Below are 26,121 nucleotides of genomic sequence, written 5' to 3'. Positions count from 1 at the left end.
AAGGAATGCCTCTGATTGACGTTAAGTGCAGCGTGCGACAGGAATTTTAAACCGAATTAATGGCACTGACCGCCTGGAACTTGCTTTTGAGTTCGCGGGGATTACATGAGTCAAGTCGATGAGTCACGTCGGTATCATCGCCTTTTGGGAGTCGGCTTGATCTATACAGCCGCTGCAGTTTCGGTAAAAGTAATCTCAGTGACAACTGTTTCCAGACACCACCATGCTATAAAGAGTTGTTCTGAGCGGCGTGGAGTCGCACGGGCTTAATGCGAAAGCTGCAATTGTTTTCAGAACCCATGTCACCTGCAGGCACCGTCTCCGCGGATGATGCTTAATTTAAACGTATGGGTGTAACGTCTCAGGAGTCTTCAATAATTTATAAGCTGCGATTTGCATTCCAAACCGTCCTAATGTTTCTGCCTCTGTGCTCTGTGCGTGTGGGTGTATGTGTGTATATGCGTTCGGTTCTCTCGATATGTAATTTTTTTTTACTTGAAAAGCATGTCATAAATGTCGAGGTCAGTGTTGATTACAACACCCCTGTTAGCCTACTTTCTCGCGAAATAATTTCATCAGAAGGCAAAGCCGTTAACCCTGTAATGATGACAAACGTTGAAAATTGAATGAAGCAGAAAAATAGGAGAACATGAAAAAAGAAACTAAGCAAAAGAAGATGCACTGATGTCTAAACGCTGAACAAAAAACTTAGCGCTGAACAGTGATGACTGGCAAAAGGTTAAAAAATTAACAACAGAAAAACGGACAACACTTCGTATAAAAGAGAACTTAAAGGAGCAAAACGTGCGAGCGCTGTCCCGTGGAATCTCATTTTCTTTGTTTATCCTTTCTCGTCCCTCTCCTTTCAGAACAAGAGAGATGATGTGCCTTTTCCAGTTACGGTTATCAGTCAGTACCTTGTCACTTATCAACTTCTCTGTGGTTTGTCCGCTTTCATGTTTCTAAGCCTAATAATAACAATAAGAACAATTCGTTTGTTCTTCTAAGGCGCGTACGAAAGCTTTGATAGCACTGCTGAATCTTCTCAGGAGTTGGTTGAGCGTGGCCCCCCAAAAGACCGGCCAGCTGGTACTCATAACCTTCCCGAGCTGATTCTAGCTGAACAAATGAAATAACGCTGCCCGGAGCCGAGCCTTGGCGAGCATGAATACGATAAGCGCAGCTGCAGAAAGAGTCGACGACTCGTTCGGAGGTTGACCTTCCGGTTATGAGTCCCTCAAGGGGTGAGCCCACGTGTTCGCGAGCACATCCTCATATCTCGCGTACGTAAAGAAACTCCAGCCTGTTCATTTAATAAAAAGCTGTCGATGCCGAGCAAAGGTGCAGCCAGCCAGACAGAGCCGCAGACAAGGCGCTCAATGACCCGGAGTACTGTGCCTCGGCGTGCGCATGCTGTCGCTTTCCTTCTTTTCATACTGTACGAGCGATTTGTGCGATGTGCTGTTGGTAAGGGTCAGAGACATCGAAAGCTCAGGGCACTACTGATTCTAGCCTCGAAAGTGAGTAGTTTTTCAGTTTGAGAGTAGCGGGTACCCCCAAACCAATGACAGCAACTTGGGGAGGACACGCGAGTATTAAAACGCGTATTCTACGGTCGTCCACGCAGGAACTGACGTCTTGGCGTTATTGCTTCCGCCTCTTCCGTGGAGCTGAACTCGGCGAATCATGCAAACTGTCGGCGGCGATGTGATAGGCGAGCAGTTCTGCTAGAAGGACTGGACTGCGGAAGTAGGCTGTAAAGTCCGCTGAAATTCCTCTCGTAGTAATCCATATTGCGAAGGTTTTCAAAGAAGCTCTTTTGTGCGACTATGACACTGTGAATAAAATGACCAAGCAAGCTTTGCAGAACATGCATGACGTGAAAATCTCCTTGTCTTGCTTGAGTTGTTTAGGGATCAATCGCGCTCTTACGCTTTGCTTTGCAGGCCTCGAGTTCCCAACGCGAGGTATTTCTTGACAAATTATATATAGAAACAGGCAAGTTACGTAATCATGACCACATATTACGCCAGAAAAGGCAATTACTGCCTCAAGGAAAGCAGCGAAGGATCTCGAGAGGAGGTTGCTCGATTATAGGACGAAGGGAAACGCTCCCGACTAAAGGCGTATCGGCCTCGGTGAAAAGGCAAAAGGGAAAGACCTCTGAAAGAAAGAGAAGGTACGAAGACTCGTGCGTGCAATACAAAACACGTAACTCGTAACAATCGCCTTTCCTGTTCAAAGTTTCTCTCATGTCCGCAAAGTAAACATGCACACAACTCCGAGCGGGCAAAGCACGTGCACAAACATTCAGAAAAGAATTTCGCGAAGAATTTGATGGAGGCTTTTATCACTGGCGGCATCGACGTCTAGTGTACACAAGCAGAAAAAGATGGAAGAATACCAAAACGTTGAATGCGATTGCTCGAGGGCTTCGTTCGAAGCTCACACCGAAACGCGTCGATCAATGAAATATTGCATAGCCCGAGGTCCCCCCATTTGTCCAGATGCATCCAAGCCTTTCCTTTCATACCGCGAAGCATTCTTCATTCCCACTTTTTTTTCCTTTGTCCCAGTACAAATGGCATGCGACGCACCTGGGCAAGGGGGTAATTTCGCGGTCACTGAACTCGCGCCTCATGTGCAGACTCCAAGCACGCGGACATTTTTTCTTTGCCCGCTTCGCACCTTGGCGCAGACTCTGCTCGCGCACGAACGCGGACGGATTACGGGCGAGGAAAGTGAACCTGAATGCACGCCGACGGAACATGAACACGATCGCACATACGGGCTCGGAGGCGCGCGCGGAAACACCTCCAGCATAACAAAAAAAAAGCATACTTTCCAAATGGATAATGATTAATATACGGCGCGCGAGCCGACAGGGCTGCTCGAATTACGTGAGGATTAACCCTGCGGCAGTTCTCGAGACCGTACTGAAATGAGGCGCATGCGCCAAAAAAAAAAAAAAAAGAGAGAAAGGGTGCACTGCGGCTTCGCGAACTTTTTAATACAGGGCTCCTGGTCTTAACGCGTGATGGAACGAGGGCGAGAGTGAGACATCCTGGTGGACGGTGTCGTTTCAATCGAGCTAAATATGCGGTTGGTATTCAGGGAGCTCATTTTCGTCTGCGTTTCCGTCCTTCACGTTGTTGCAGAGTTTTTTTTTTTAAACTGGGTAGTGCTTTAACATTTTAATAATCAACAGGCTGAATCTCATAAGCGAAAGTTTTTTGCGCTAGATTACGAGGCCTTAATTTAAAAACATGCTCTGCAACAGGAACTCATAAAACGAGTATACGTACGCCCAGGGCTTATGCTGCAAAAACACGCCAAATTTTAACCACTGTTGAACCCAAACGCAAAAAAGAGTCAGCACTTGAATTTCTTATGAGACTGTATACTCACGAGTTTGTTTTTCGATGCTGGATTATTATTCCGTTTTTACATTCCGTACTAATAAGTCGCACCTGCCGACGTATTTTTATGCAATGGTGTGTAGCCAGCCCTGGCTTGCACTAAATAAACAAAATACGCACGGCTAGTTCCGCCACATTTGACTAGGAAACACTGTAGCTGAAGTTCAGAGTATCTGTTTGCATAAGAAAGCAAATTGCAAGACGGCTGTGACCGCTACAGTGATTACGCTCTTAAATCGATCCGAACATCATAGATTACTTTTCCTTTATTTCAAACTTTTAATCCTTACTTTATCACCGTTTGAAGCTTTTGTGAACAGAGCCACGCATGCGTTCAAAATACGGAGGGATATTGGCCGCACACAGTTGAAAGAAAATAATAATGACAAATATGTATCGACCCACGTACAGTCGCGCCAAGCAACCAACGGCGACTAATAGATGAAGTGAACTATACGAGCCACAATTAAGTGCGTAAAAACATAATTCTTTCTACTTTCGGGTTTGATTTCTCCCTCTGCTTCCTGCGACGACCGGCGGGCGAACAAAAATGTCGGCTTAGTTATTGTAGCCTATAGTCAAGCGCCTGGGTAATCCTCATAAGCTTATTGTATGACTTTGATGAACAATGAAATTAATTGCCCCGTAAACTTCTGTTCCTCACCCTGTGCGCTCTGTGTTTCCTTTATTAATCTAACATGAACTCGCACGGTTTTATTATCCTGATCAGTGTCTAATTAGAAGGCAATCCGCTTATAAAGTTACAATCCGCGAGTGCTTATCGTGGCAAAAGAGTGTCAGTAGCAAATGCAGTCAGATAAGGCCAGCCAGAAGTTTATACCTTACTCATTAAAAACAGCCAATAGGACATAAACGCAATGATAACGCTCCTGCTTTCCTTTCAAGTCATTATTTTAGCTAAGGCTGCATGAAAGAATATATTTAGAAAGTAAGGTGACAGCAGGATTAAAAATGGGGTGGTGGTGGTAAAAACGTTTATTTCCTGTGGAAAGAGGGAGTTACATGGAGGTTGCTCTGGGGTCAGGCTTAGTGCCCTTCCCGTCACAAACACTAAGTGGTGTTTTTTTTTTTTTTGGCGTAGGCATGTGTTGTGAACCACTCGTCGGTACAGCTCGCAGCTGTATTCCATGCGTTAATGTTAAATATAAACCGCTTCGGATTAAATAAATAAAATAATAGATTTTCTGATATAATCTCGGTATATGTCGGTATTTCCATGTAAAACTTAACAGCCGTTTGCAATAAAGCTTCAGCACAGAATGCATTAGGTAACGGCGGTTCAAAGAAATATTTAAGTGGAACTATGGCAATTACTCCGCCACTTTTCAATGTTCTCAGTGGAAATATAACCTTTGTCAGAATTCATTCCTTTTATGACAAGAGCAGAAGTACCAGAATGTTTTTAGTTTTTTTATCTGTTTGAAGAGAAAGCAAGCATGTTCTGCCCTTGTTCGGTGATGCAAACTTCGTTTTGATTATGTTCTGTTGCCTTCTGTGGTGACAGCCTTATTGATTACTTTAATTTAGCTCTTCCAAAGAAAAGAAAAGGCTACCGACAGCGTGGCATTTCGGAAGAGCATGGTTGTTTACTGTAGTTATCGCACTGCTCACAGCATAAACACGGCAGGAAACAATTCTTGATACAAATTTGGAAGCACTGTTTACCTGGGGCTTATGGACGCGACGCAAGGCGAAGTGTTGGCCACAGGCACTGTATACTGCACGAAAAATATTGCCTTCAGGTTGTACTTTACCTTTGAAGAATCTGGTATTATTTAATGAGTGGCATAAATAGCCAGCACCTTTTACGCCATTTATATGCTGTCTTCTCTTGCAAAATTTTTTTAGACTGTTTATAGACTTCTGCCTATGAAGTCTATGGATTTCAAAATAAAAATCCTAGAGAACAGTCTATAGGCGCAACAGACATCCTACAGAAAATCTATAGATTTATGGCCATACACTTTTAGTAGACATTTGTGCATAGACAGTCTATAGGCTATGAACGAAAAGAAATACCTATATGACAGTAATAGAGACTCTAAGAAGTCTCTAGAGTGTCTATAGACCATTTTTGTAACAGTTTTTGGTTTGTACCAGTAGGGGCACTTCAAGTCGTTATTTAGTGTTTGGAATAAATCCATCCTGGTACGGTCTTTCTTTAAAAGCGGTTATTTCAAGAAGATAAGTTGACACAAAAATATTGGGCTTCTCTGCGTTCTATATGAAGACGCAAGGTCATTTGAAGCGTTATTGTGTGCCTGTGTGGACGGAGGATTCACGTCGCTGCTCCTTTTTCTCTCAGAGGAAAAGAAACAATTAACCACGGATTTGAGCCGTCCGCACTTAAGAAACAGAACTCATCATATGTGAACGAGATATCTGCAACTACAAATTTAGCCATGGCGGTTCTATATCGCCAGGCAGCCTACCAATAGTCGAGATCGAAAGCTATTAGTCGCTTTGTGTTTCACGCTACTGTTTAAAACTGTTGCTCTTTAACTTCCATCGTATTAAACTCTATGTATCGCGCTACTGGTGGAAGACCTCAGAAGAGGTCACAGTACGTTGAAACTATCTCGCAGTCCAGAACGCTACTACAGCGAGATCTGCAGAAAGTTTAAAGAAATCATCCGTTCCTTTAGCATATGGACTTCTTCTGGAATAACTCGGAGTCTGTATTTAATGACGATTATGTTCTTGATCCGACGTTTCATAGCTGTCGCAGCTGTAGCTCTCACGCGTGACATCGCAGATGATGTCAAATTACCCTTCCATACAGTTAGCCATAGCTCCCGCAGTAAAAGCTAGGCTGACCAAAGGAGGAAAGTCAAAAGAGTAGATGTGCGGGATAGTTGGTTCTTCATGGTAATAAAACAGTTTAGTTTGGTTTGGTCTGTTTGGGTTTAACGTCCCAAAGCGACTCAGGCTATGAGGGACATCATAGTGAAGGGCTCCCGAAATTTCGACCACCTGGGGTCCTTTACCGTGCACTGACATCGCACAGTACACAGGCCTCTAGAAATTCGCCTCCGTCTAAATTCGACCGCCGCGGCAGGGATCGAACAGACTTATTTCGGGTCCGCAGGCGAGCATCGTAACCCCTGATCCACTACGGCGGTCCGGTAACGGAACAGTGAAGAGTGCGATGAGTAATGTACGAAGGGAAAATTGCGCGACAAATCTTTGCAGCGCACACCTTCTGTTACGCAGCTTGTTCGAAATCCATGTCCCATTTTTACTTTGCGCATTTTAATCGAATGTAGTAAGGCGGCTACAGAAGCCCTCGTACAGCCATACGCTCCGCTCGAATCCGGTTTGCGCATGCCCATGGCACCGGCTGCCTGCAGCCAGCCAGAACTTTTTATACGCATCCATCTTCATAATGTCATGTCATTGTCGTTTGCCCGACACTGCTGCGCGGCACACAAAGCAAGAAAATGGCGTCCGTTGGCTCCGCCGCTGCCGCCTGTGCTGGCGCCGTGATGCGCCGCGCATACCTCCGACCTTTAAAAGCGTTGGCAAGCGTGACAAATGCACAAGTTCTCGGAATAAGGCACGAATTGAGCCCTTAGGGAAGAAGTTGGCTGTTGCGAGTCGCGCCTTCTTTTTCTCCGAACACCTTGCGTCCTGTTGAAACCACCACCAAGGTTTGCTCGGTTTACCAAGTCAATTTAGTGCCAGTGAGGCTGCGAAGCATATAAGAACGTTGAAAATATCTGAGTTCCACGATTTTTATGAAAAAATTGCAAGTCCGTTGCGCGTCGCTTAAATTCCCTGTGTGGTGATGGGGCTTTCAGCTGTGCTCGCTGTCGTAAGCACTCGAGGTGACCTTGGGCCCTTTTAATAAACAAGGTTTTACATAAAACAAAAACAAGCTCGACAGAAAATACGGTGAAAGGTTTATTGTCAAAGGTGGTCTCTCAGATCAAAAAACATTGGTTAGTCTTCACACGTTGTATAATCAGGCAGTAATTACTTATTGGCATCCACCCAAGCGCTGCCATACAGCTACAAAGCTACGAATACTCCACCTTGAGGGATCCCCTAAACATTTGACCTAGGTGTCGTATACGTGGACTTGAAGGTCCCAAAGCGATACATGGGCTATGAAAGCCGCCCTAGTCGAAGGCTCCGGATAAGTTTCGACAAGCTGGCGTTCTTTACCGTGCACTGACATTGCACAGCACACCGGCGTTTTTGCATTCCGCCTCTTCTGAAATGCAGCCTCCGCAATTGGGATTCGATTCCGCGACCATGGGCCCAGCACCCGAACGAGTAGCCGCGAAGAGACAGCGGTGGGTAAAAGTCCGCATTTAAGCCACATTTACTCGTTATCAAGGCCAACACAACCATTTCATCAGCCTCACAATGAAGGGTCACACCATTCCTCGCGTATTGTCCTGCCGGATTCTTGGACCTCATACCCATGAGTCCCCTTATCAAGACAATGTTACTACAACCGTAGACTTGGCCATCAGCCTACGCACATATTCCGTCGCATTGTCAATAAGCACGACGGGCTACGCGAGAGTGAAGTTAGGCAGTTAGTTCACGCATCAGCTCTAAGCAAAATTTTATATAGAGTGCCATATCTCACTAGAGTGAGGTTGCGCCTCGCGCATTGTACAAGACTGCCGGTAACGTTTCCATACATACACCCACTGAGCGCTTACACTACACAAGTTTTTTTTTTTGCCCCTGGGAGACCTCACACAACAACACCGTGACCGGGAAATGGCGCGTCTTTCTAGCACAAAACAAGGTCACTGGATACTAAAACAATTTGTTGTTAAATCTATTGACCTCCTTCTCATTGCCCTTCTTTCCGCTCTGCCAGATAACCTCCGAATTGCCCCCATTCCAAAAACGTTGCAGCCCATACCAACCCAGGCAGACGTTCCGCTAGAGTTACCAATCATGTCCATCCTATTGATTCGACGATCGTATACACAGACGCATCACGAAGTCACGTTGTAGCAGCTGCTTATTCAATTGCGACTGGCAGCCTTGTGTCGACACACACCCTTGGTCCTTACACTTATCCCCCTCGAACAGCCACCCTAGAGACCCTCCTGGTAATTAACAGTGTTCAGCACCTCTTCCTAGTACCCCCTAACCCTTCAGGATATACCATATATACCAATTAAATGCAGGATATACGGGAAATTCATAACCGTCGGATTCGTACACAACTGCGGGATGACCTGCAAACAGCTCGCACCTAACTACGTCCCCACACTGTCACACTGAGGTGGATTCCTGGTCACGCTAGAGTCCCAGGCAATGACGTGGTGCATCGCCTTGCCCGCGAACTTAACAGCCGACGCCTGGGATTCCCTGGCCTTATCCACCCACGTGGGGCACACTCTTCACTACAAAAAAAAAAAAAGTCTTCACAATGACAACATTAGCTAAACTCCTCGTGCACTTCCTGTTCCGGACAAATCTCTTACCGCCACTCAACTACTCATTCTTCGACGCTTACTTCTAATACACTCCTTACCTCCACCGTAACCGACACCCCCTAGCATTACCAAATTGTCCCGAACCCGATGCGGATTTGGAACATTTCTTTTCTCCTGCCCCATTGCTATTAAGTCTCCTCGGTTCCCATAATCTTCTCCCTCAACGTGGCGGGCTTGGCTAGCCTCGGACCGGTTGACGGATCAGTTGGCCTTGGTTACCCTGGCCAAAGACATCCTTGGCGCTTAATATTGCGTTACGTACTCTCTCTATATATATACTTCCATAAAACTATGCGAAGTAGTAGGAGGGAGGGATATCTGTGAAAATTCGCTTACGAAGGCAAGCAGTCGAAAAAAGTAGCAGCTAGCAATAAGTGAGGATGTGGTATCGCCGTGTCGATGACTGGAAAGTACAAGTAGTGGTTTAAAAGCACTTCCGCACAACGTCAAATGTCTGTGTCAGATCATGCACACAGTAAGTAGATTAAAAATGTGTGTGGAAATATATGTGACTGTGCGGTCATTTCGCCTATGTGTTGATTTACGAGGAAGAAGCGTGCGCACAGAGAAAATGGTGCTGAGGTTTCGACATCAACAGGAAACAACACCGCTGCTCAACGTAAAGAGCACAGCTGAAGGTGACGGCCTCTAATGGGACCTCTGAAACTTTCGGCTACCTCTTAGAGCCTCATTTGAGCATTGTATGGACACCTCACCGTGAAATAAAGCTAAAGTTTCCAACCTCTCAATAATTTGCTACACTGTATCAAGAAGTGACATACACTTCATTTCTCTTTTGTTTTGAGAGATTTACGACCCGCACTGTAACAATATGTATTTCGTGACGCTGTATAGTTAGAAAACGTGTCCCTGCATGACGTCACGATACATGCATGTATGACGTCACGGAACGCGAAATATTTCGAGGTCTACGTTATGGAATGAAGCTGCGCTTATGGCAGTCCGTGTACGTCATGTACTTTGAACAACTACTCACAGGAGTAAAATCATGAAGGGACTCCTCCTTGAAATTGAGTGCATCGAGGGTAAGCGTCCGTAGTGAATACGCAAGGGCAACCTAGCAATGGCTCGATATGTGACAACAAAAGAGGTGACATTGCACTTTGATTGAAACGACTCAATAACTAAAACTCCAGCAGTGCAGTGTTTACGGGGTGGAAGAACGGGCAATGCATTTTATCATGCGCACTTTTGTCCCACCCGGAGCTTATATCGAAGTTGGTGCGTCAATAAAATGCCCTCTGTAACAAAATTACGCCAGTACAGGAGCGGAGGAGCTAATTGTTAAAAAAAAAAGTTACTAGACTCCTGAATTGCTATACCCTCAAAAATGATACGAAGCATCGACGGCAAACTCCCCTTGTAGACCACATCAGAGACTGTTAGACCTGCGGGAGCGTTGTGGACTGACAAGACTGTGTAGAAACGTTCCATCCTTCTCTGCCACCCTTAGAGCTTAAAATATAACAGCTTCCCGGAATCAGAACAGGTCGCGTGGACATTGACAAAGGCTTCAACAGTACAGTTCCAGCGAATGCTCATTTTGAGTGATAGCTAAAAGATCAAAACTGCTGTCTCTAAGCAACAGTATACGTCGTTGTTAGCGTTATAGGGCCCCCAATATCTCTATGCTACATATTCCGTTATTCGTGTTATCGTTGCAGGCCTGTTAACGATAACGTTCGGAACGATCGTGAAACTGTAGCAGCCAGCAGGAGACACCCTGGCGTGAGAACAGGTGTGCATGTGCTGGTGCTCATTGCGCAAAAGGTACTCTAGCTACCGACTTTCTATTACTTGACTGCAATCATCGAGAACACGGAGACGTCGGACGACACTTCGTAATTTTTTAAATTCCGATGGCTTCAACTAAAAAAAAATTAAATCGGATTGAGCACAAAAAATACTATAGGAGTTAGAAGTTAGGTAATTAAGGAAAGCCTTTATACAACAATGAACGCGCGGATGTATTGAAGTGCACACACCCTCCCCGATTTATTTTATTTTACAAGAACCTCAGTACAAACACTGTGTTCTGAGTCAAGTATAAAATTAGTTCATTCATATTTTGAATTAACTTTATTTTCGTTCAGAGTTTAAATAGCTTCGCAGCACATCTATGTCATGCATCTGGCTTCAGTTTTCTGTGCCAGTTCGCATGGGGCTATGCTTTGAGGCACGTGTTGGAAAAGGCTGGTTGAGCAATGCAAAGTGATTTAGAATTCTTGCACGGCAAAGAAAAAGTAAGCGCAACAAGTGTCCTTTTTTCGACGCATACATTAGGGTGAGGGTGGCTAGGGAAACCTACTGGCTTCAGTTGAATTTGTGCAGAAAAGATTTGTTATTTTATCGCTGTAGTGGCATTTTGGTTTACGTGCATAGAAAATGAGATCTGGAAGGTGGCTGCGACTGCGGGCATCAGGATTTGCAGCCCTTCGCAACAAGAGTCGATTGCCGAAGGGTCGAAGGCAGTAAGTGCAAAAGGGTGGAGGCAGCAGCAGCTGTGTGCAGTGCACCGTATTCTTTCGTCTCCTAGTGTGCGACGCTGCAAATACAGCTGCATAGACGCCCTCATAATGAATCCTCAGTCACAGCCAGATGGCTAAGTGAGTACAGCCGTGGGCGCTGATGGAGCAAATCTTAGCCGATCTAGACGCTGACACGTCTACAGGGGCAGAAGCTTGCTTCTATGCACTGACTATTGTGGCAGACTGTTTGGCAGCGATTAGAGTGTTAGCGAGTTTAACAACGACTGGACGAAATAAGCCCCGGCCCTATGTTTTAGGACAGCTCAGTCACGGGGGTGATTGGACAACTGCCACTTAGAATTCCATTAAAACACAATACATCAAAAGCTGGCGCTTAGAGAAAGAACTGCATCCAGATTGCTGGGCGGTGCGATTTTCACTGTTAAAATCAGTCCCTTCTGTATGAGGCCCACTCCACATCGCCCTCCGGGCCTCTCATTAGTTTACTATGATTGAGAACTCAAAAGGTCGACAAATTGGTGTTTCGAGGAGTAAACGTCCTATAAGAACGGTTACAAGCGCCAGATATGCTCGAAGAGAGGGAAAGAGAGATAAAGAGGAAGAGGGAAGGCAGAGATGTTAACCAGAAGTGTGTTCTGGTTGGCCACTAGGGTCAACCAGGGGTCCTCCCTGCACTAGGGAAGACGGATGAGGGGATTGAAAAGGGAGAGAGAGAGAGAAGATGCGAGGAACACAGCCACAATTTGTCGCTCAAACCAGGCGCCCTTAGGTCAATTCTTGGCTGATGAACTCAGCTGCAGTTCCAAGTTGAGCTGAGCTGCAGGAACTGGATGTAGCGCGTCCAGTACTTGCAGTGCGTTTTGTGCGGCTGGCGTGCGCAAGCTAGAAAGCAGAGCAGGCACGACATTCATCAAGGACGTGAGCATTGCACTCGCAGATCTTGGCCGGCCCGGATCGTGGTTTTTGTCTGCATCACTCGCAGGTGTTGCATACTGGGAGCGCGACAATGTCTCTGACCCAGTGGCCGTACAAGGCTTCTGCAGTGGCGGTCAAGTGATATCTGAGGCAGTAGGCCCGACATGACCAGACATCACGCTCGCTTGATTTAGTGCGGTTGTTGGAGCCGGCGGACAAGTTGCAATGACGCTTGGGGCCTTTCCTTCAAATGTTGTTGCCTTCTTTGAGGTCCTTCGGTGGCGTAAGCGACGTGGTCGCATCTTTGCAGCGGCCTCTCTGTGCGTAGCATGCACGCTCTCGCACCATTTGCTTCAGTACAGCCCATTCAATCTTTAGACGGGCGCAGTTTTGCGAGGCTGAGTCGTGAGGCCATGGCAGTTGGCGCACTTCAATGCAGTCGCGCGGCCAATATCGGCGCTGTATGGCTCGGAGCATCTAGGGCACACGATGGAGTTGTTGCAGACGCTGCTCCAAAATCTAAAACTCAAATTTGATGATGGTACAAAATACGGAATGCTTCATTCACGTGGTTATTTCTCTATTTCCCGGTTAATATCTGGCAGTGGGCTAACTTGTCATATTCTTTGTAACTTTTATTTTAATAGATAAAAGCGTTATTATTGTTATTATTATTATTAAGCAGGGACACAGGGAGAGCAGAACTGTACGCTTTTCAATCCCTGAACGTTGTGCAAAAGATATTTTGCTAATGCGGAATGCAAGTGACCGTGTTGCTAATTCATGCAGGGGGCCTGCCAGTAAAATAGACTTTGACAAAAGCAAAAACGAAAAAACGCAGAAACCATGTTAGAATTCAAGATAGAGACAAGTAATTTGCACCCCTTATCATGTACCAGCAGTGCTGGTAAAAATATCTCTCAAGCTGTTAAAAGCCTCTCTGAGCAACGAAAATAGAAAGAAATACTAGGTAACAGCTGCACAATGTCGATCCCTTTATATCCATCCAATATCGAGCGTCTAGGCAAGAATCACTGAACCCAAAGTGCATCCGTTGACCTCACCAGAAGCTGAGCAAGCTAACTTCTATTTGTGTGCGCTCTCCGCTTCGAAAAGCACGTTTTGAAAAACACTCGTGACGCCTACAGTATGCTGCATTCGGGGCATAAGCGACGACTGTAGATGTCCCTTTCGATGATGCCCGCTAGTGCAACGCTGTTCTTAGGCAGCAGGTAAAGGTGGATAGCTTTCGGTTACTGCACAACGTGACAGCGATTACGGGCGCCGTTTATTCCGGAGAAGGTTCCTAGGGTTCCGGATTAAGGAGCTTCGGATTACTTTTGGACACCTCGTATTCATCAACTTGGACTCGCATCGCACAACACTTTTGCGTTTCGCCTCCATCTGAATGATGCGCCGAGGCTGGAACTCTATGCCGAGATCTAAGACTAACCGTCCGAACGCGATAGCCAATGACGTGTTGCGGAAAACTTGTAGTAGCGTTGGCTATATATCATAATATAAAGGAAAGAAAGCAATCGATAACATTTGTTGTTATACATATTGCTTTCACAAGACAGCACATAATTATACAACTTTGGCCACTGTTTTCCTGTATCACTGCCAGCACAAATTTTAACTCCATAATCACATCCCTCGCCCTCTTTTTTTCGTAATTGTTTCCCTGGGAAACACTGGTCGCCGTTCAAGTAATTGCTTTTAAACGCCCTAGGCTCCGATTATAAATACCCGTCCGCGTGACTGTTGATGGGACCGCTCTGAGGGCGAGCACTGAGTAAATTCGTTGCTCTTGACGAAGCCTGATCATTACAAGAGCGACTCCAGCGAGCACGTTGGATAATGCAGATTCCTTGAGGCTCAACTTGGAACACGGTTAAGAAAGAAATTGGAAACAGCGACGCACTTCCTTTCGAAACTTTTCCTTACCAGATATCATGGTCGTGGTTGGAGCTTGAAAGCTAACGAGCGAGTGAAAGCCTTGCTTCTTTTATCGCATAACGAGCGATATTGACTCGGACCCGCAAAGAACGCCTTGTTGCCAGGCTTCGATTCCCGGCGGCGCATCGATGCTTGCCCCTGACTGCTGTTAAAAAGCTCGTTCAGTATTACGCTCTAAGCAATTGACCTGTTAGAAGTCATGACTTGCCAACTCGAATAGAACAAGAAGTGTATTTGGTTGCTGATGGGTTATACGAATGAACATAGAAAGAAAGAAAGGAAGAAATAAGGAAGGAAAGAAAAAAAGGAAAAGTAAGGATGGAAAAGAAACAAAGAAGGATATAAAGGAAAGAAAGAAAAAAGCAAGAAAGAAAGACAGAGAGAAAGAAAGAAAGAAAGAAGGAAAGGAACGAAGGAAGAAAGAAAGGAAGGAAGGAAGGAAGGGAGAAAGAAAGAAATAAAAAAAAAGAAAAAGGAAAGAAAGGAAGAAAAGAAAGAAAGAAAGAAAGAAAGAAAGAAGGAAAGAAAGAAGGAAAGGAAGAAAGAAAGAAAGGAAGAAAGAAAGAAAGAAAGAAAGGAAGAAAGAAAGAAAGAAAGAAAGAAAGAAAGAAAAAGAAATAAATAAATAAAGAAAGAAAGAACGAAAGAAAGAAAGAAAGAAAGAAAGAAAGAAAGAAAGAAAGAAAGAAAGAAAGGAAGAAAGAAAGGAATAGTCTTGAGTTGTTTGTCATATCTAGGAAATGGTGCAAGAGAGGTCGCAACTTTCATTTCTGTATCAGATCAACGAGGCCCTGAAACAGGAGTAACATTCTGGCTGAAGCTAGTTGATGTCATTTGTCCCAAGTACTGTTAAGAGATGCATAAAAAAAGATGGAAGAAAAAAAACCACAGATTCGCGTTTGCAATGATCCAACATCAGCTGGCTTCTCATAGCGTAGTTGGATTACAGTCGATATATTATAGAGGGGATGCTACAACCACAACGTGGCCTAGTGGCTAATGCATCCGCCTCGTACTCAGAAGATGTTGGGAGGTGCTGGGAGGTTCGGGTGGTTCTGGGCGCATGTGAAGATGTGAATTTTACCGGTGGATGCCTGAAGAAGCAATTTTACTCGTGAGTGCCCGGTGGCGAGCTTGTGGACGCCGACGCCAAAGTCCCAAACTGTGGAAACAGCTATAAACAGATAACGTTATAACCACAAGGCCGTGCGCTTCAGCGGAGGACAAGGGGTCAGCGCATCCGCCCCGTACGTGCTGGGCTCGTAGGTGCAAGATGCACTTTTACCGGTGGATGCCCTGTAGAGGGCTGTGCGGACGGCACCGTCGAGGCCACATTCTTGAAGAACGAACTGAGAATGGTCAGACCTGCAAAAATTACCGGCTAAAATAGGATACGGCTTAGTTAAAATATTCAATGAGGGCTGTTATGGCCAATTCCCTCTCTACGGTCAAGTAAAACTCTAGTTTGGGCGAGTTGGTTCATGATGAAATAAAAACTGGTATGGCGCAAGAAACGGGGACACAGAAGGCACAAAAAACACAGGACTGACGCCAACTCAGACTTGAGTATCTTGCAGACGCGCCTGACGTGCCCCCAAGATGGCTGCAGAACACCGAATAATGACTGAACCTCCAAGGGAACTATTTTCCGTTTCAAGCAGTAGGAGACCACTCGAGACTGGCACGTTGAGACAGCAATCAGGTTGAGACACGTAATGGCAGGTTCGGTGCGGAAGCTTCGAAAGAGGAAAGGGCCCATTGTAGGAGAAATACGGTCAAGTAAAACTCTAGTTTGGGCGAGTTGGTTCATGATGAAATAAAAACTGGTATGGCGCAAGAAACGGGGACACAGAAGGCACAAAAAACACAGGACTGACGCCAACTCAGACTTGAGTATCTTGCAGACGCGCCTGACGTGCCCCCAAGATGGCTGCAGAACACCGAATAATGACTGAACCTCCAAGGGAACTATTTTCCGTTTCAAGCAGTAGGAGACCACTCGAGACTGGCACGTTGAGACAGCAATCAGGTTGAGACACGTAATGGCAGGTTCGGTGCGGAAGCTTCGAAAGAGGAAAGGGCCCATTGTAGGAGAAATATGGTCAAGTAAAACTCTAGTTTGGGCGAGTTGGTTCATGATGAAATAAAAACTGGTATGGCGCAAGAAACGGGGACACAGAAGGCACAAAAAACACAGGACTGACGCCAACTCAGACTTGAGTATCTTGCAGACGCGCCTGACGTGCCCCCAAGATGGCTGCAGAACACCGAATAATGACTGAACCTCCAAGGCGCGTCTGCAAGATACTCAAGTCTGAGTTGGCGTCAGTCCTGTGTTTTTTGTGCCTTCTGTGTCCCCGTTTCTTGCGCCATACCAGTTTTTATTTCATCATGAACCAACTCGCCCAAACTAGAGTTTTACTTGACCATATTTCTCCTACAATGGGCCCTTTCCTCTTTCGAAGCTTCCGCACCGAACCTGCCATTACGTGTCTCAACCTGATTGCTGTCTCAACGTGCCAGTCTCGAGTGGTCTCCTACTGCTTGAAACGGAAAATAGTTCCCTTGGAGGTTCAGTCATTATTCGGTGTTCTGCAGCCATCTTGGGCGCACGTCAGGCGCGTCTGCAAGATACTCAAGTCTGAGTTGGCGTCAGTCCTGTGTTTTTTGTGCCTTCTGTGTCCCCGTTTCTTGCGCCATACCAGTTTTTATTCCCTCTCTACGACCACATCCCTACATTTTCTATGTTTTTCTCTTGTTTCTATCTCTTCTACTCTCTGTTTCTCATTGTCTTCATCTTCTTCTTCTTCTTTTTCAGCTCAGTAAACATTTCCTTCTCTTGACTTCTTCTTCTCCTCCTCAATAAACTGTTCTTCGTCTCTATTCTTCTTCCCCATCGCCTTCTCTTCTTTCTTCTCATCTTCTGCTCTCTCTTTCTCGGCTTCGCTTGCCTTGCCGTGCGAAGCCAAGGCTAAAACTACAATTCCTGGAACTAGAACGACAAGGAATTTCAGTTGAACGACAACTCAGGGTGGACTCCCATTAACAGCTTTCGTAGTAAACGTAGGGTGTTTTTAATGTGTTTGCTTTCACCCTTCGTCGCTGCGCTACGTGATACACAATGGGTAGGCTTCCTAACATCCCTGACTTTCATTCGTGCTCGCTGTTCGCAGTCGGTGGTGTCATTTAGGGCCCAAGGAAAATTCACCAGTGTGGCTAACGAGTCGAGTAGTATACGCCAAGACATCGATATAAAGTAACAACGCAGCGGTTTAAATGATTTGCACTGCTTCATTCCATTCATTGCCGTCGAAGGTTTTGCGCTTTCTTCGCAGCTGCGCTCTTTTGGGCTATGCAACTACGGTAAAAAATCGTCAGGCCGGACGGTTTCCATTCCAGTCGTGCACTGATGCACCTATGGATGTCGTAAAGTTCTAGGCCTTTCTAGTGCAAAGAGAATCCTCGCTTTCACCTTTTAAACTGTTTTCGACCTCAGAGCTCGTGTGCGGTACATGACAAAAAAGCAAAACACGTCACGTAATGACTTTTGACAAAGACTTACTTCTAAAATTCTTTACTGTTAGCTCGCGCAGCTACCTCACCGCTAGTGTTGAATCGAAAGCGTGAGTTTTTTTTTTTTTTTGAAGCTGCACAAACGAGTAGAACAGCTTAGCCAAACTGGTTTTGTCCTGCAAGTTTACGCTACGCAACGATGGTATTTTTTAAGTGGTCCTTCGTTGGCCATCTTTTTTGCTATGTGTTCTGCGCTCTCAAGATACCGTAAGCACTTGGCCAATAAAGACTGTGAGGCCTACAGAGTCCAATATTTCTTCGGAGTAAAAACATATTCTCCGCTCCTTTCCTATTATTTTAATTCTTGCCGGGCAGCAAAAGACGCACTTTTTGCGTATATAATTGGTTTTAAAAAGCTATCCTGCCGCTCGAATTAAACTCATGACATCAAGCCCAAAAATAACCCAATGATGTTTGTTTAAATGTACCCCCGTTGATAAAAGTAACCAAGCAGCAAGTTTTTGCGTCTCAACCTTATAACGAAGCCTTTACGGCATTCCTAAAAACAGAAAGGTGTCAAAACGTGAGGACAAGGGTTCACCTTACTTCACACAGATTCACAGCTTAAGGGCTGCTGTCTGTGCTTCGCTACGCGGCTAAGAAAGGAACCACCGTTGCCCGGTTACTTGTTGCAAAGACGGTACATGGTATAGACTCTTTAGACATGGTACATGGTGTAGACGGTACATGGTATAGACAGCTTATAGACTCTTTGATCCGCACGCAAAAAACTACCTTGACGCACGGCAGTTTGCTTTCGAAAACGGCGACCTTAGGCGGCACCTATATTTCGCTTTTTTCCACTTTTCAGCTCATCAAATCTCCATTTGAAGTGAATCCGGTGGTGGCTCAGCGGTTATGGTGCTCGGCTGCTGACCCGAAAGACGCGGGTTCGATCCCGGCCGCGGCGGTTGAATTTCTTTGGAGGAGAAATTCTAGAGGCCCGTGTACTGTGCGATGTCAGTGCACGTTAAAGAACCCCAGGGGGTCGAAATTTCCGGAGCCCTCCACTACGGCGTCTCTCATAGCCTTAGTCGCTTTGGGACGTTAAACCCCATAAACCAAACCAAACCAAGCACTTCATTTTTCTTGTTTCCCTGAAATGTGAACACGCCGACGCCGTAGTGCGCCAGCGTAATACGCTCGCATCGTGGATGTATAAGACGGGCCTGGCTTCGTCTCCGCTACATTCCACATGAGGTGTGTGCGGGGATAAAGATATTATGTGCTGTCCAGTGTACAACGCGGAAAGGTGTGTGTTGTTCGGTTCCCTTAAGAGTAGGAACTCTGACTGTTTCCTTCTGGACATTGTTTACCCGCGCGGAAAACAGTAGTGTAGAAAGGAGGCTTCATGCATTCTTATAAACTTCCTCCAGGACTCGGATCTGGACTGCAGATAGTGACAGCACGAGTTGACTATTGTGCGTATAGCGATGTAGATCCGCCAGGTCTGAGGTATGTGCCTGATCTGTGGACCTTATTTAACATTTAATTATCGCTACGGTGGATCAGTTGCCGGTATAATTCGCAAGGCTAATTCCACCTGTAGCTTGCAACAACCTCAACTCGCACGCCGCTTCGAGCGCAGTTTGCGCAGCTTAGCGAGAGGAGAGTGGAGAATTCTGTCCGCACCTGACACATGCGTGACGAGCCGCGCAGGCGCAAACGCATGCTATGTCCGCGGTGCCTGCGGAGCTCAATAGGGATGCGGCATCACCCCAATGAGTAGGGCGCTTGGGAAATGGCAGGCGAATGAGGTAAAAAGTCAAGGAGAATTATTTTTTTGCGGAATTACGTGTGCACAGGAAGACTGGATGAAGCGGAGCGTAAGCGTCTTCTGTGGGACTCCTTTTCAGTTTTGGACGGAAAGTTGGGAGTAAGCTTTCGATGAATTGAGTAAACTAGTGCGGCAGGGAGTCACAGCCAAAGCAACCGCACGAAGAGCGAAAAAATAGCTGCGGCGGCCACGCTGACGGAAGTAAAAGAACTATGACAGGAGGGCAATCTGACCGTCGCTTTAAGTGTTGAAGTGCCACCCCCCCCCCCCACACACACACACACACACTCACTCACTCACTCACTCACTCACTCACTCACTCACTCACTCACTCACTCACTCACTCACTCACTCACTCACTCACTCACTCACTCACTCACTCACTCACTCACTCACTCACTCACTCACTCACTCACTCACTCACTCACTCACTCACTCACTCACTCACTCACTCACTCACTCACTCACTCACTCACTCACTCACTCACTCACTCACTCACTCACTCACTCACTCACTCACTCACTCACTCACGCACACACGTACAGTCTTTGTCAAAAGTAACCAGGCTGCATGGTTTGCTTCTCATTCGTATGGTAGAGCCCTCATGGCTTCCTTAAAGATCAAAAAGTTCTTCAAAGGTGAGAACAGGGGTTCTCCTTACTATACAAAGATTTAGAGCTTGAGGGCTGGCATAATAGCTTCACTATACGACTGAGAAGCAAACCATGCAGCCTGGTTACTTTTGACAAAGACTGTACACGCACGCACGCACGCACGCACACACACGCGCACGCACACACACACACACACACACACACACACACACACACACACGCACGCACGCACGCACACACACACACACACACACACACACACACACACACACACACACACACACACACACACACACACACACACACACACACACACATACATACATACATACATACATACATACATACATACATACATACATACATACATACATACATACATACATACATACATACATACATACATACATACATTTGGAACCCATAGATACTCAAGAAAATGGGATTAAAAGACTGCATGGAAAAGGGAGGTTGCCAGCAACACGTATAGGAAGTCACTCTGATACTTCAAATTATTGGCAACGCACATTTGTGAAAGCGTGTGCTGTCATGTCTACTGGTCGTGCAGCATCGTTTTTCTTGCAGAGCATTTCGATATGATCTCTTCTATCATCTATTGTCCACGTTCGCGTTGCTAACCAGCAGCATTGTTCTCTTATATTTAAGTTGTGTATTGGGACTACAATGGGGCAGGTAACCTTTTAAGACGCTTATGTGTACTAGCTTCCTATTTAGATTACGTGGCATTTACGTGCTCAAGTGCGAGCGGCATTATTGAAGCTGTCGTGCGGTTAATAAAGATTTGTAACGCTGCATTACGAACAGGTTTAGGCACTTGTTCAGTAGGTTCTTTTTTTTAATCTCTGCTTCGCAATCAATTATATGCCCGATGTTCAACGCTCGAAGTCACAAAAAGCGTGCTTTCCAAAGATTTAAATGTCGGCACCTTTGGTAGATGTTCACACAGAATTCCGAACGCCCTCTGAATGTCAATGTTCGTTGGCCTTCGTCTAGGGAAGCGCATCAAGAAAAGAAAAGAAAAAAAACAACATCAGATTATAAAAGAATATATGCCTGCGAGCGGTCAGTATTTCAACACGCCTTTTGTTGAGGCGCTAGTTTTCTTTTATATACATGCTTGGGCAGAGTACTCGAGAGCATCGCTGTCGAAAATCACGCCGCAGCTGCGTGCTTCCAGTTATCCTTGTGAGTAAACCGCGAACGTGTGAGTCAGCCGCTACAAACGTCGCAAGATTTCGCTTCCATTGCTGCGTCGTGTATCTCTCGAGATTTTCAGGCAAGTCTGACGATGTTTATATAGCCTGCGAAGAATGAATAGCCAAGAATTCATATTAGCCAACTCAAAGCTTTCCGAAATTGGAACCCTCCCTTATGGTATGAACCATCTTATCAATACTAGTATCTAAACATTGCAAACTGGTTGCTGGTGGCTCAGGGTGAAATGAAGAACGTTAGGTCATTCAAAGCCCTTATTAGTGAAGCGAAATGGTTGTTTACCAACTTTGCAGATTGCTGGGAACAATCAAGGGATCCAGAAAAGAGAAAAGCTCGTTGGACAGAAAAACATGCACTGTATGCGTTCCAGGTATGCGTTCTAGGGCACTGTTAAACTTTCTCCGGCGTATCCGCTTTGTGAAGCCATTAACAAGCTTGAGTACAGGTTTCTGTGCAAGCAAGTACCTGCCGCTCCCTTAGAAACAAGGTAAACAAACCGACCACAGAGGTACTGTGGCAACGCAGCTACAACGTGCTAGTTTTGTATAAGACAGTCGTGTGCTATAAACCTTCGCCGTTGCCGGCGCCGAAACGTGTCGTGCGGTCCACGTCGAAGGTCACACGTACCACTGACACGCACGCTGGCCAGATAATGTACTGTCACGCAATATGGCTCATAGATGCCGAGCATTTACCATCGTCCTTGTCAAACGTGCCGTCCAGGCCCCAGCCTTGTCGTGAATGGCACAGCATAGAGATACATATCTCGTTGAACTCGAGCAAAAAGGGTAGTTATCAACGCAGGTCCTCAATTCGCGGCCCGTGTGGAAAAAAAAAAAAAGGACTGAGACCCTCTGCCAGCACGTACGATTCGACGCGAGTGAGCGCGCGCACGCTGCCGCGAACACACACGCGAAGCTTTCGTTTACACAGTACGACTTGAAAATCATGAAAAAGATTACAGAAAGTTCCGTTTTTGTTGTTTTTTTGTGACGGCGAAATGTCACGCTCTTGGCATAAAAATACGTGATTCCCTGTCTCTGCTGTAGGCTGTGCATGCGCCGCGCTCAATTTGTCAAGTGCGCGCGAGTGTTGGAGGTCCGTGCTGCGGTGCTTTCGCCTGCTGTGAACGCTTCCTTAATGCTGCCACGCCAGCTTATGCTACTCTGCAGCAGGCACAGAGTCAAGAAGGAGGCCGCCTAGCCATCTTTATAAAACCTTTGACTGCTACACCCGCTCTGTATCCTTTCTCAAGTACTCTAGTTTTGTTAACGCAACTTTTACGGAAGGCTGGTCGAGTAACATGTTGCACGCGTAGTCAACTAAGCACAGAACACCTTTTATTGTTTCCTTACTGACATTATATTAAGCCAGGAGGTACCTTTGTCTGCTTCAGTCTCAGCAGAGGTGCAATGTTTCATTTTCACATTTTTAAAATTCCTGCTTTCTCACTTCTTAATAATGCTGACTTCACAGCGTGATCGCAAGTTTCCTTATAGGGTCAGTTTACGTCCGCAAAACCAACAAAAACAAAAAAGAAGAGGTGCTTAGGTCCGCCTAATAATTCTTCATATTATGATTGCGCACGTACTTGCATTTTTTGTCTGGTCCTCAAAGCTAAATAATCCCTTTGATGCTGCTTTCATCTGGGCCTGTTTCTACAGAGGCCCTTTATTTCGTCATTTATTCGGTATTTCACCGTTACAAGCTGCAATAAACTCTGCATGCGCAGCCAAGGACTCATTCGAGAGGGCTGCAAGGGCAAACACACGTCCGCGCATTTCCTTGCTATCCACCTCCCGCGAACGAGACAGGTCGAAGCAACTCCGAATCGAACAAAACGTACCAACCAAGGCGACTCCAAATCCCTGGAACGTAGCCCCTTACACTCGGAACGATACTTACTGCTAAACACAGAGTGCCTTTAACGAGGTCCACAGCGACCTAACGGCCAGAGCAGATTCGGGGACGCAAACAAAACTCCTCCGGGAGAGGTCCGTAGGCAACGAGTGATTTGGCCGTGGACGTTTGCGAAACTGTCTTCCACGCTGACCACGCCGCTCGGGCTGCGCCGCGCCCAGGTTCGAGGCGATTCGTCGAGCACTGGCAAAAGACGCGGGTTAGCGCTGGCTTCGTTCAATATAACTGCCCCCCAGTGCACATGCCTTTCTACAATAAAAACAAAAGCGCGTGCGATAAAATATTTTTGCTTTTGGAAATGAATCTTTCTGATCTTCTTGCTTTCTTTTTTCTGCGCGAGCATGTGGCCAAATCAGCGCGAACGAGGTAGAACTGCAAAGGAGGAGCGTGCTTTATTGGCTAAGAAGAAGGCGAAAATTCCTCGGGCCTCTCGAGAACGTTAAGCCCGTAAGAGGGTGTTTGCGATTTAGGCTTGACGAAAGAGGGACGTTACGAACGTGCCTGCGCATGTCGGGCTGCTTTTTCAGATGCCGGGGGACAAGTTGAGCAGGCGTGCAAAGAAGGCCGGCCAGGAGGAAAAAAGAAAGTGCGCAGTAAGCGAGTACTAGCTCTCGTGCTCTTAACGACAAGGATAAACTCTAAATAGAAAGGAGTAAGAAGGGCCCAAGCTGTCCTCTAGCGCACTCCTTTATGCTACTCTCTAAACAGTAAGGAGTGAAAAGGAAGTAAGCTGTCCTCTAGCGCACTCCTTTTATACACTCTAAACAGAAAGGAGTCAAAAGGGAGTAAGATGTCCTTTATGCTACACTTTAAACAGAAAGGAGTGAAAAGGGAGTAAGATGTCCTTTAGCGCACTCCTTTATGCTACTCTACACAGAAAGGAGTAAAAGGGGAGTAAGATGTCCTCTAGCGCACTCTTTTTCTACATTCTAAATAGAAAGAAGTGAAAAAGGAGTAAGATGTCCTTTAGCGCACTCCTTTATGCTACTTTAAACAGAAAGGAGTAAAAGGGTGTAAGATGTCCTCTAGCGCACTCTTTTTCTACATTCTAAATAGAAAGAAGTGAAAAGGGAGTAAGATGTCCTTTACGCACTCCTTTATGCTACTCTACACAGAAAGGAGTAAAAGGGGAGTAAGATGTCCTCTAGCGCACTCTTTTTCTACATTCTAAATAGAAAGAAGTGAAAAGGGAGTAAGATGTCCTTTAGCGCACTCCTTTATGCTACTCTACACAGAAAGGAGTAAAAGGGGAGTAAGATGTCCTCTAGCGCACTCTTTTTCTACATTCTAAATAGAAAGAAGTGAAAAGGGAGTAAGATGTCCTTTAGCGCACTCCTTTATGCTACTCTACACAGAAAGGAGTAAAAGGGAGTAAGATGTCCTCTAGCGCACTCTTTTTCTACATTCTAAATAGAAAGAAGTGAAAAGGGAGTAAGATGTCCTTTAGCGCACTCCTTTATGCTACTCTACACAGAAAGGAGTAAAAGGGGAGTAAGATGTCCTCTAGCGCACTCTTTTTCTACATTCTAAATAGAAAGAAGTGAAAAGGGAGTAAGATGTCCTTTAGCGCACTCCTTTATGCTACTTTAAACAGAAAGGAGTAAAAAGGGAGTAAGATGTCCTCTAGCGCACTCTTTTTCTACATTCTAAATAGAAAGAAGTGAAAAGGGAGTAAGATGTCCTTTAGCGCACTCCTTTATGCTACTCTACACAGAAAGGAGTAAAAGGGAGTAAGATGTCCTCTAGCGCACTCTTTTTCTACATTCTAAATAGAAAGAAGTGAAAAGGGAGTAAGATGTCCTCTAGCGCACTCCTTTATGCTACTCTAAACAGAAAGGAGTAAAAAGGGAGTAAGATGTCCTCTAGCGCACTCTTTTTCTACATTCTAAATAGAAAGAAGTGAAAAGGGAGTAAGATGTCCTTAAGCGCACTCCTTTATGCTACACTCTAAACAGAAAGGAGTGAAAAGGGAGTAAGCTTTCCTCTAGCGCACTCCTTTAAGCTGCACTCTAAAGAGAAAGGAGCGAAAAGGGAGCAAGCAGTCCTTTAGCGCACTTCCTTTTATAAAAGGGAGTACAGTAGATTACGGCTTTCTCATTTCTTACTCCTCTCTGTTCAAAGCGTAGCCTAAAAGAGTGCGCTAGAAGACAGCTTACTCCCTTTTTCTTTTTTTTCTTGTTTAGAGTGTAGCCTTTTTAAGAGCACGAGAGCCCGTAGTCGCTTATTGTGCGCTTTCTTTTTTCCTGCTGGATAAAAGGGAGGCGATAGATGACAGCTTACTGCCTTTGTATTCCCATGTAGGCACAGTCGTGTTTAGGATGTAGTTTGGTTTATTGGGGTTTAACGTCCCAAAGCAACACAGGCTATGAGGGACGCCGTAGTGAAGGGCTCCGGAAATTTCGACCACCTGGGGTTCTTTAACGCGCACTGACATCGCACAGCAAACGGGACTCTAGAATTTCGCCATCATCGAAATTGGGCCCCCGCGGCTGGGATCGAACCCGCGTCTTTCGGGCCAGCAGCCGAGCGCCGTAACCACTGAGCCACCGCGGCGGGGCGTGTTTAGGTTGTAGGTAGACGAGTAAGAGTGAATATTTAGTTAAGAACGTAAGCTCTTTATTGATCGCAAACGAGGCGAAAAGCGAGAGCGAACGAGCCGATTTCCTTGCTCGGTTTAACGAGAGGCCAATATGGTGGCATAGCTTGTT

The 26,121-nt window shown here is 45.8% G+C and overlaps 1 protein-coding gene across 2 annotated transcripts in view; it reads right to left on the bottom strand.

Moving 5' to 3' along the window:
• The window catches only part of LOC149371319 (dopamine receptor 1-like), a 385,861-nt gene that overhangs the window by 339,828 nt on the left and 19,912 nt on the right, over positions 1-26,121 (bottom strand). The gene's annotated exons all lie outside the window — the stretch shown is intronic.

Source organism: Amblyomma mixtum, chromosome 1 (genome assembly GCF_055824585.1).
Source record: "Amblyomma mixtum isolate Tamu chromosome 1, ASM5582458v1, whole genome shotgun sequence".
Lineage (NCBI taxonomy): Eukaryota > Metazoa > Arthropoda > Arachnida > Ixodida > Ixodidae > Amblyomma > Amblyomma mixtum.
This window is presented reverse-complemented; position numbering and strand designations above follow the sequence as displayed.